Below are 10645 nucleotides of genomic sequence, written 5' to 3'. Positions count from 1 at the left end.
GAAGTACGTATGACTGATATCAGTTTAAAAACTTTACTCACTTTTGGAATTCCCAAAGCAAAAGAAAACAAGTACTCCACTACCTGTGGGCACTACACGGAGGAAAAATAGGCCTCTCTAACATATGTCCCAAACATATTTTGCAGCAAACATATATTTGCTCGAAATCAGTCCCAAACATAACATATGTTTGGGTCCTGCAAACAAATAAATGTTTGGGTGCATACCAGTTATATGTTTTGGTGCAAACAAATTATATGTGTATACAAATACAAACCCAAAAGCCACAAAAAACAAACACATGCACCAGTGGGCGCTTACTGAGAGCAAGGGAGCGTAAATTTCAACGTAAAACACATTGAAATATTAGCTCACTTGCTCTCAGTAAGCGCTCACTGGGTATCTCTAACATATACACCCATTTGTAAATGGTGGTGGTTTATTGAAACGAATGGGAAAAAGCAACAACAGACACATAGGCACATCAAAAATTCCAAAGAAATACATAACAGACTTTAATAAAATGAATGAAATAATTTATAAAAAGTTTTAAAAAGAAATAAATATATAGAAACATCGATGAACGTTTCTCCTAAGTTGTGAAATAAAACACATTTTCCTCAAATTTGAAATCATCAGTGGGAAATCGGTATCTGGAATTAAATGATTATATAATGTAATAAATAGTTACATCCATATTTCAAACATACATATGAATATGAAAAATGTATTTATGGAATTACCAATATTAAATGCGATTTCTTCATTGTCCAATAAAATATTTCCATTCATCTATTTGATTCAATTATAAAATTTCCAATTATAAAATGTATTGGGCACTTAATTTACTAATAAGCACAATTTCTTTAAGAAAACTCAAAACACTGGTTTATTCACTCACACTACCGTCTTTACTCAACGATTGTATTTAGACAACTGAAAAAAAGAACAACATAATTAATTGTTATGTATTCCTCTTCGCTTGCTACGTTGGTTAACAACAACAAAGCACGAAACCAAAGCTTCGGCGTCTCCTATTGCAACATACACACAGCTCTTTGTCATAAAACAGCATTCCGCATTCGCGAGAGCCACCCATAAAAAATATGTTCTAACATAAAAAATATGTTGGTACCCAAACAAATAAAATTGAGATATGTTACAAAATGTTGCAAACATATATTTGTTTGGACAAAAATATTTTGTAGCATGGAAGGTAAATGTAGTTTTGTATAGAACAAATCAAAACAATAAAGGAACTCACTTATGCATATGTTAGTCTTGTGCCAGATTATGCAAATTTTCATGAAAATGATTTGAGTTTATGGGTAAGAAGGGAGAAAGGGAGCTGCTTCACCTCCTCTCTCTACTAAATGTTAAAAAATGTTCATGTTATATTTTCAATGTCTGGCACAAGAGTTACACAGGAGTTCAGTTTTCTCACCGCTGCGTTGATATCAAGGGAGAGGTCAAGAACTGGTTTTCAAGTTTCGTTTTCCCAATTTGACGGAATATGTCCCCTACACATTAAAATATGGACCAAAAATTAAATTTGTTTGTTTTTCCCACATATACTATCATCCGCTAAATACTATACGATTATTATCCAAAATTATTGGCATCTTCCTCGTGCAAAAATTTGTCAGTATTAAACGATAACTGCGAACTTTAGCGCAGTACGAACTCCACGTACGTCAACAGAATTGGTATCTTCGGAAAGTTCGAGAGAACGTCGTCTAAAAATAAATTACGTGGGCTAAATGTGTCTGCCGCGAACAAATACATATATAACATATTCATATATTAAAAATGTTACTAATTTCACATAAAATGTACGATCCATTTTACCTGTTGAATACTATCTGATCATCATGTTAAATTGTAAGCTTCTTCTCAGTCATAAACTCAAACCTTATTTAAAATTTCGCCGATCGGACCATTTTACGACAAACAAAGCAGCTACAAAATCGGATAAAAAATTTGTTTTTGTCCATTTCACTCTAAATATTTAACAAACATTACCAATACAAATAGGTGTCTATTCTGGTCTGAAGCTGGCCTCCAAATTTCATGACGATCGGTCCATAATTGCGGCCTTGATTAAAATCTATAATGGACAAACGGACGGACACACATCGCTAAATCGCTCTATCTCCTCGAGATATGAAAAATATTTCGCTGTGTTACATGATTTTTAGCAAAACACACTTATAATACCCTTCCCGCGTCGTGGAGTAGGATTATATATTAGGCAGTAGATTCGTTATCTAACCACTTTTTTTAATTACGCTACCGGACGCAATTTTGATCGGAACGTCACGAAATTTTGTGCGTTAATGGGGTTCCCTCCGAATATTATCCGACCATCACCAACATAAATAGACTTACTCCATGTCTATTGATGTTGGTGATGGTCGGATAATATTCAGTGGTCGGAATGGGCAAACAACTTATGTGGAGAACATTCAACGTTTGATTCATATGTGAATATATCCGCTTCTAGTAGGCGTATTTCAAAAGGAAAGCCCTTCAATGGAAGAAAATAAGATTCCCGTTACATTTTTACAAAGTAGGTTGGCGAAGGTGGTCAAACAACGGAGATATCGCAAAAGTCTGTAATACATCCCATTTTTTGTAATCACGCTACAAGTCGCAATTTTGATAGGATCGAAATTTTTTTATAAATCACCAGAAAGGAATAAGCATATTGAGTTTGGTGATGGTCGGATAATATTCATGAGGCGGAGTGGAAAAAAACCGAAGTGGTTTCAAAGCTTTATATTCTGATGAGTATATCTCCGCTTTTAGTAGTCGTATTCCAAAAGGAAAGCCCACCAATGGATGAGGAAAATATCACCTCTATTATGATGCAAAACAGGTTGGCGCACATCCCACTTTCCCATTTTTATATCCTCACCATTTATGCTAACGAGGGATAATGAAATAATGGTTTTAGACCCGAAGTATGTTTGGATGAAATTCGTTTCAGACAAAATGGAGTTGATTTAGCAATGTCCGTCCGTCTGTCTGTCTGGCTGGCTGGTGTACACGTTAACTCTCGAACGGATCAACCGATTAGGTCCATAATTTGGCTTTCGTAATCTTTTATCCAAAATTAGTTTAAGTTTGAAGATGGGTTATATCAGTCCACTCCTTCTGGTACCACCCTCCACAAAAGTTCGAAAATGTTCAGAAAAATTGTGCGCACGATTACTCTTGAACGGGGTAACCGATTTGGTCCATACTTTGCGCATCGTGAAATTTCTACCACACTTAGATGAGGTTCCAATATGACCTCCATCGGTAGACTCCTTCCCGCACCTCCCCCACAAAATTTCCGAAAAGTTCAGTTTAGGGCCAGCTCTCGAATCGCTTTGATTTTGTTGTAACAACTTGTATTCACTGTCTCCTATACGACGGTTCAAGTTTCATCCGGGGTACGTCCATACTTCCTGAGAAAATAGCCTGCAAGTTGCAAAAAAAAAACCCTATGACACCGTGTGTAGTGGCGCAATATAACCTTGAACGGATCTGCCAAATCGGTCAAAAATTTGGTCTTCGTAATATTTTGTCCAAGCTTTGTTTAAGTTCGAAGATAAACCTTATCGGTCCACTCCCCCACAAAAGTTCAAAAATGTTCGGAAAATTTGTGTGCACGATAACTCTTGATGGGAGTGAACGAATTGGTCCATTATTTACATATCCTAATATATCTACCAGATATAGATCAGGTTCGAATATGGAGTATATTTGTCCACTCCCAGTTCTAAAATACCGGCAATACCGATCCACAACTTCCGGTACTTCCCCCCAATATATAAAAAATTCACTAAAATAGTATGCACGATATACCTTGAACTGGGGCAACCAATTTGGTCCAAACTTTGGATCTCCTAATATTTTGTCAAAATTTAGTTTAACTTTTAAAATGGTCAATATCGGTCCTCTCCTTAGGGTACCTCCCCCACAGAAGTTCAACATTTATGTTTAAGTCAGTTTAGGGTCTGTTGGAAGAGCCTCTGGAAATGTATACCGATGCTGTTCGTTTTGGTCCTGTTTAAATCGATATTATGTTTTCCGTGGACAAGTCCATGCTTCCTGGCATACTGGTCTAAAAGTTATACGATGACCCACTGAAATAAGTAGTGGGCGCGAGTTGTATCGAAAAGGTATGACTCTCAAAATAAGATCCACTCCCATAATGGACCAAGTCTTTCCATTCCTTTAAGTACCTCCTCCGCACCACTTTTGAACTTGAATCCTAATCCACATGTTATCGGCAAGCTCAAATGTCCAAAAATGGTCACACAAAATTCTAAAAATACCCTAAATACATTCGATCTGTCCATAGATGAAAGTTTGAATTCACATAGGCTGAGGGTATATCTCTGTCGGCAAAGCCTACCGATACTTTTTTACTTGTTTTATTTGAATCGTACTGACGAGTAACTCAGCAATGAAGATATTCGGAGCTTTAAAATGTTTCCAATTACGTTACCAAAATTGGTGAAATGCCTGTGATGTTGAAAAAGACGCTGGGATATTCCAATTTCTAATTTATGGGATTTTATTTCCAGGTCAGATACATATTTCAGGTTCTATTGGACGTATTCCAAGGAGAGAGTTTGAAAATGAAAAAAATATCAGAATTATTGCAAAAGGCGCTAATCTATCAAAATTTTAATATGTTGAAGTTTTTACTTTATTGCGAATACCTTTGCTTCCATTTTGGTGTAATAAAGGAATGTAAAATGCTAATCAAGAAGACCACCAAAGCTTTCAATCAGTACCAAGTAGATGTCGACAGTAGTCAAATATAAAATTAAATATTAAATATTTTTGTTCAGTTCGCTTTAAGTCATTTGGTATAAAAGCCAGATAGGTGAAAACTTTAGTATCACCCAAACAGAAATATTTACGAGTGAAAAGCTTATGTACATAGATAGTGGTGTAGGGTATCACATAGTCGGCCCCATCCCGACTATAGCCTTTGCTCACTTGTTTACATATTCACAGTGGTTGGCCCCGTCGACTTTGACTCTTTCCTTACTGGTTTTATTTGCATTTTATACCTTCTCCGCATTCAAAGTTACAGGAATTTTCCCAGTATTTTATATTTTTATAAATTTTTCTAAGGTGAAATTAAGTACGAAAATATTCTTCTTAAGACTGGACTGGTACATCACACACACAATTTCAAAACATTTGCGCTTTGATCAGTTAAATATGTGATATCGGAAATATTTGCCACAGATATTCATATATCCTCTATCCTATATTTTGGCTAAGATCTAGTTTTAAAGCGGTTTGGTTTTATATTACTGACAAGTGATTACGAAATAAATGTCTCGAAAACCAGAATCGATCAATCTACAACTTGTCATCACGCGGCATACCGCAATTGTGAAAAACAATTTCTTCAGGAAATTTTTGATAGGGATGTGGGTCCTAGAGATGTAGAAACCTATTAATTTTGGTGATGGTCGGATAATATTTGGGAGTAGGATCAGTCAGCCAGATATGGACGGTCAGATAGTGCTAAATCGGCTCTTAATTGTCTGCAATGAATTTCCGCCAAACATACTTGGAGTCTTAAACCATTATTTCGATGAGGCTCATTTTCATCGTATGAAAGTGTACTTTACTAAATGCTGATCGTATAAATATGTGTCATATTTTTCGTCAATTCAATTCCACATATTTCCCCAAAAAAATGATTCGATGACACTGTACATTCAACAACTTTAATAATGTAATTTTTACAATTACATTGATTCTCAGTTTTTATAACAATGGAGTCTGACTCTATTGTATGCACGTGTATGTGTGTGTGGAGAATGTTGGTATGGGTGGAATAAGAAACTCTTAGTGTGAACACAACTAACAAAAGCCATAGGAAATGTGTGAAAATGTTAAGAACAAAATGAAATGAGAAAAAAATCAAACAAAAAAAATAAGAAAACAATTTTTACTTCATTTCCTTGAACAAAGTTTTCTTTTGCAATTGTTTCCATGCTTGACAAAGAAGAAACGAGATTTTGTATCCCTATTTCCGGCTTCAATGCCATTTTTTTCTAGTCGCTTTTATTCGATTTCTGGTTATAATCAACACAGAAATTTAAAGAACTTAATATTTCCAACAGTTTCATGAGCTTAAACACTATAAAATATGTAGTGGAAAGTAAGAAAATGGATTCAACTATTGGATTATCGTAATTAACACCTAATTAGTGCTTATGTTTCCGGAGTTGTTGAACTATTAACGAACATCTTGCAATATTAAATTTTGCAATTTGGAAATTTTAGTTGAAAATTTAAATTTAAATGTAAGGAGTATTCTATAGTGGACTCTCAGTGGTAGAATAATTGACGACGGAGGCGATGATAATTACTGACATATCCAATTACAGGAATAAAGTCCATAGTCCTCTATATATTACAAGAACTCTATTCGGGCGTTTTTGTAGAACTTTCGGAGCATTATCAAGCTAGGTAGGGAGAGACAAATTATAGTGTATTAATAGAGCGCACAATGTACCTGCATTGACCCGTTGTGCAGAAGATGTATAAATAAGTGACTTTAAATATTAGGACACATGGGGGCCATATTTCTAGATGTATTTACTTGCCCCAGAAAATTATTATTCTGTTGTAGCTGCGACCACAAGTTCTTGTCGCTATTAAAATTCCCAAGCGAATCATAATTTGCTTAGTGGGTACCTGAAGGGATGGACTGATTAATTTGAAGAGTCACTTTTTTCGATAGTTATAATAATAACCGTTAAACATACATCTCAGAAGGGACAAGGGAGAGTTCTCTCATATTAATGAATACACCCCGATTCATATTAGCTCAATGATTTAGGACCTAATGTTTATCGCCGAGTACGAGCGGCGTGTCTTAAGACACCAGTTATAGAGAAGTTTTACATAGGTGAAATACTAAGGAAATATTACACTGAGCCAATATTACACTGAGTGGTATTTTTGCACTGTTGCACAGTGGTGACACTTACAAGGGAAGGTATGACAAAACTACTTATAGATATTATATCGAACTGAAATTTGTACCAATGCACAGTGGTCCCATTTGTATGGAAAAGAGTGCCAAAAATAGTTCTAATCGAGCTACCGCCTCCAAATTTTAAACGTAGGTTTATAACAAGCCAAAAAGATAGAAAACAATTTTTGGTGGATGTAGGTCCATATTTGGGTACAGTTCACACAGAAAGGTACCGCCCGATTTGTGGTATTTTGACGATTTTGGCCAAATTACCCAACCGATTTGGATGTTATTTTGCAATTTGAGTTCTGAGTGCATAAACTACCTCCTTGCAAAAAATATTCAATATAGGTCCATGTTTAGGTATAGCCGCCATATAAATGTACCCTCAGATTTTCGGTATTTTGACAATTTTAGCGAAATTTTCCAACTGATTTGGCTGTAATTTGGCATATTGAGTTCTGAGTGAAGCAAATACCTCCATGCAAAAAAATGGTCAATATCGGTCTACGTTTAGGTATACCCCCATATAAACGTACCTCCCGGTTTTTCGAAATTTTGACGATTGTATCCACATTTTCCAACCGATTTCGCTGTAATTTTGCATTTTGAGTTCTGAGTAAGCAAAATACCTCCTTGCCAAAAATGTTCAGTATAGGTCCAAGTTTAGGTATAGCTCCCATATAAACGTACCTCCCGATTTTCGAAATTTTTACGATTTTACGGGCGTGGTGTAAGAGGAATAACTTAGCGGGTGGCAGATGGGGGCAGCTGGACTTTTTTTAATCGTAAACTAGAGACTTTCCCCTGCATTCTAAAAAAAATTTTCGAGACTCACAAATGCTCACAACATTAGTAAATCTCAACAATAGTAATTAATTGTATTAAAAATTGTATTGTATTAAAAATATCAGAAAAAGTCATTTATTAAGAATTTATTTTTAATGAAGTTAGAAAACGAATTATGAATTTGTTTTTTCGTAAACACATTGCCAATGCCATCACCTTTAAGTTTCATTTTGAAAATTGCACATTTACCTCTCCAATTTTTTATAATTTTACTCATAACCTACGAATGCTTTGCGGATGTATTTTTCGTTTTTAAGGCCTCACATACATATCACAACTTCTTCGACTTAACTTGGCGTATAACCGCTGTAAATTTACAAAAATAAGGCTGGGTGTTAAAAATTTAATATGTTTAGAGAATATTTATTTCAATCGCAATAAAATTTGTCGCCATCAATTTTTCAATTTTTGTCCACGGGCGGAACCACTGTGCAATGGCTCCCTAACAAAAATATTGCATTCCTTGGTCCAAGTATTTGCGTGGTTCCCATATAACGAATCATCCTGAATTGTGGTATTTTGCAGATATTAACAAAACAGAGTCTTTAATAGTGAACTCAGAATTTAAAATATCTCCTTATAAAGAAATGTGATATAGGCCCACTTTCGCTACTGCCTCCATATAGCGTTACCATCCACTTTCTGTACTTTATAGGATTTAACCAACTTTTTCAGCAGAATCGACTATACTATATTGTTCGTTCTCAGTGTAGACAACCCCTTCTTAAATTATTCAGTACAGATCCACGTTTCAGCGAGGTTTAACATTAGGGTGTCCCAAAAAACTTCTATTTATTAAATAAATACTTATAATTTGTAGATTGGCCTAGTTACCATGACAAACAAAATCGCCAATAATATCAATAATAGTCTTATTTCAAATATATGTATAAGCAAAGAAAAACATTTTATTGAACATACATATAAGACAAGGTAAAGAATACTTTAAGATATTGCAAAAAATATAAATTCAGCACCTAAAACTCGAGTTAAGCTTTTGGCCATAACTGCCAAAACCGCACATTTCCGCAAAAAGTCTAAACAGCTTTAAAATCTACAGACCCTTAGCTTCAATTTGGTACTATTGGCGATTCTTGTATATGCACGGAGAAAAAAAACGCCTCTCTAACATATTTTGCAGCAAACATATATTTTTTTGCAATCAGTCCCAAACATAACATATGTTTGGGTGCAAACAAATTATATGTTTGGGTGCAAACAAATATTTGTTTGGGTGCAAACAAATACAAACCCAGAAGCCACAAAAAAAAACAAACGCATGAACCAGTTGGCGCTTTCCGAGAGCAAGGGAGCGTAAAATTCAATGTGAAACACATTGAAATGTATGCTCACTTGTTCTCAGTAAGCGCTCACTGGCTACCTTAAATATATACACACATTTATAAATGATGGTGGTTGTTTATTGAAAGCCAAAAAAAGCACAACAGACACATAGCTGATATAGGTAACTACATCCATATTTCAAATATACATATGTATGAATGTATATGTATTGATGTATTGATGTAATTACCAGTATTAAATGCGATTTCTTCCTTGTCCAATAAAATATTTCCATTCAATTTTTGATTCAATTAAAAAATGTATTGGGCAATTAATGTACTAAAAAGCACCACTTCTTTAAGAAAAGACAAAACACTGATTTATTCACTCACTTTAACGTCTTTACTCAGCGATTGCATTTGAAAGACTGAAGAAAAAAGAACAACATAATTAATACCATTTTTTTCTTTTCCTCTTCGCTTTCTATGTTGGTTAACAAAGCACGAAACACCCGTATTTTACCGCATACACACCGTCAATGCTTCTGCGTCTCCTATTACACCATACACACAGCTCCTTATTATAAAACAGCATTCCGCAGCCGCAAGTGCCCTGTTGTTACTCTCTTTGACAAAATCCTCTCTCCACCCATAAAAAATATGTTCTAACATAAAAAAATATGTTGGTACCCAAACAAATTAAAATGGAGTTATATTACAAAATGTTGCAAACATATATTTGTTTGGACACAAACAAATTATGTTTGGATCCAAACATATATTTATTTGCAATCAGTCCAAAACAAATATTTGTTTGGATCCAAACATATATCTAACATATATTTTTCTGCGTTTATGTACTTTAATATTTGAGCAAAGTTCCACTAAAGTTTCCATATTTCGCACTGTGAGGCGGGGTGATATCTCTGGAACTGTTTACCTTCCTGAATTTCTAAACCCTCCAGACGGCATAGAGATCGTAATGTTTACGAATGATTGCACGATCTTGTACGATCTAGGCGTCGCACAGAGGGGAAATGTGTGTTAAAAGTTGATCAAAAGCCCTAGAAAACTCATTTACAGTAAAATTTTGCACAATGCATATCTTCTGTACAAGGATTAATCCTATAGAAATTAATGAAAATCGGTCCAGATTTGGATGCAGCTTCCATATATATTCGCATCTGATATGAGATAAAAATTCACCAAAATCACTGAAATTTGACACATGCAACCTGAACTAGCCTAAACACATTGAGCCAATTTTCAAACAAATCGGTACAGATGTATATATAGTCCCATATACATATATTTCATTCCAAATTTTATTTTTTGAAACTTACTTAAATTTAATTTTGCTCAATTCACATGAGAAAAGCCGTGAATGTTGGTTTAGTCTGATAAATAAGAGTCCCGGTTATAAGGCGGAACAAAATTTAGTGTGAGTAAACCTTGCAATTCCATATAAAAATATTTCATATTTTAGTTGAGAAAAATTAGATTTATTCGG

The sequence above is a fragment of the Musca autumnalis genome, unplaced genomic scaffold, assembly GCF_047663935.1.
Source record: "Musca autumnalis isolate F117 unplaced genomic scaffold, ASM4766393v1 scaffold_3, whole genome shotgun sequence".
Classification (NCBI taxonomy): Eukaryota; Metazoa; Arthropoda; class Insecta; order Diptera; family Muscidae; genus Musca; species Musca autumnalis.
Note: the sequence above shows the minus strand (reverse complement) of the source record.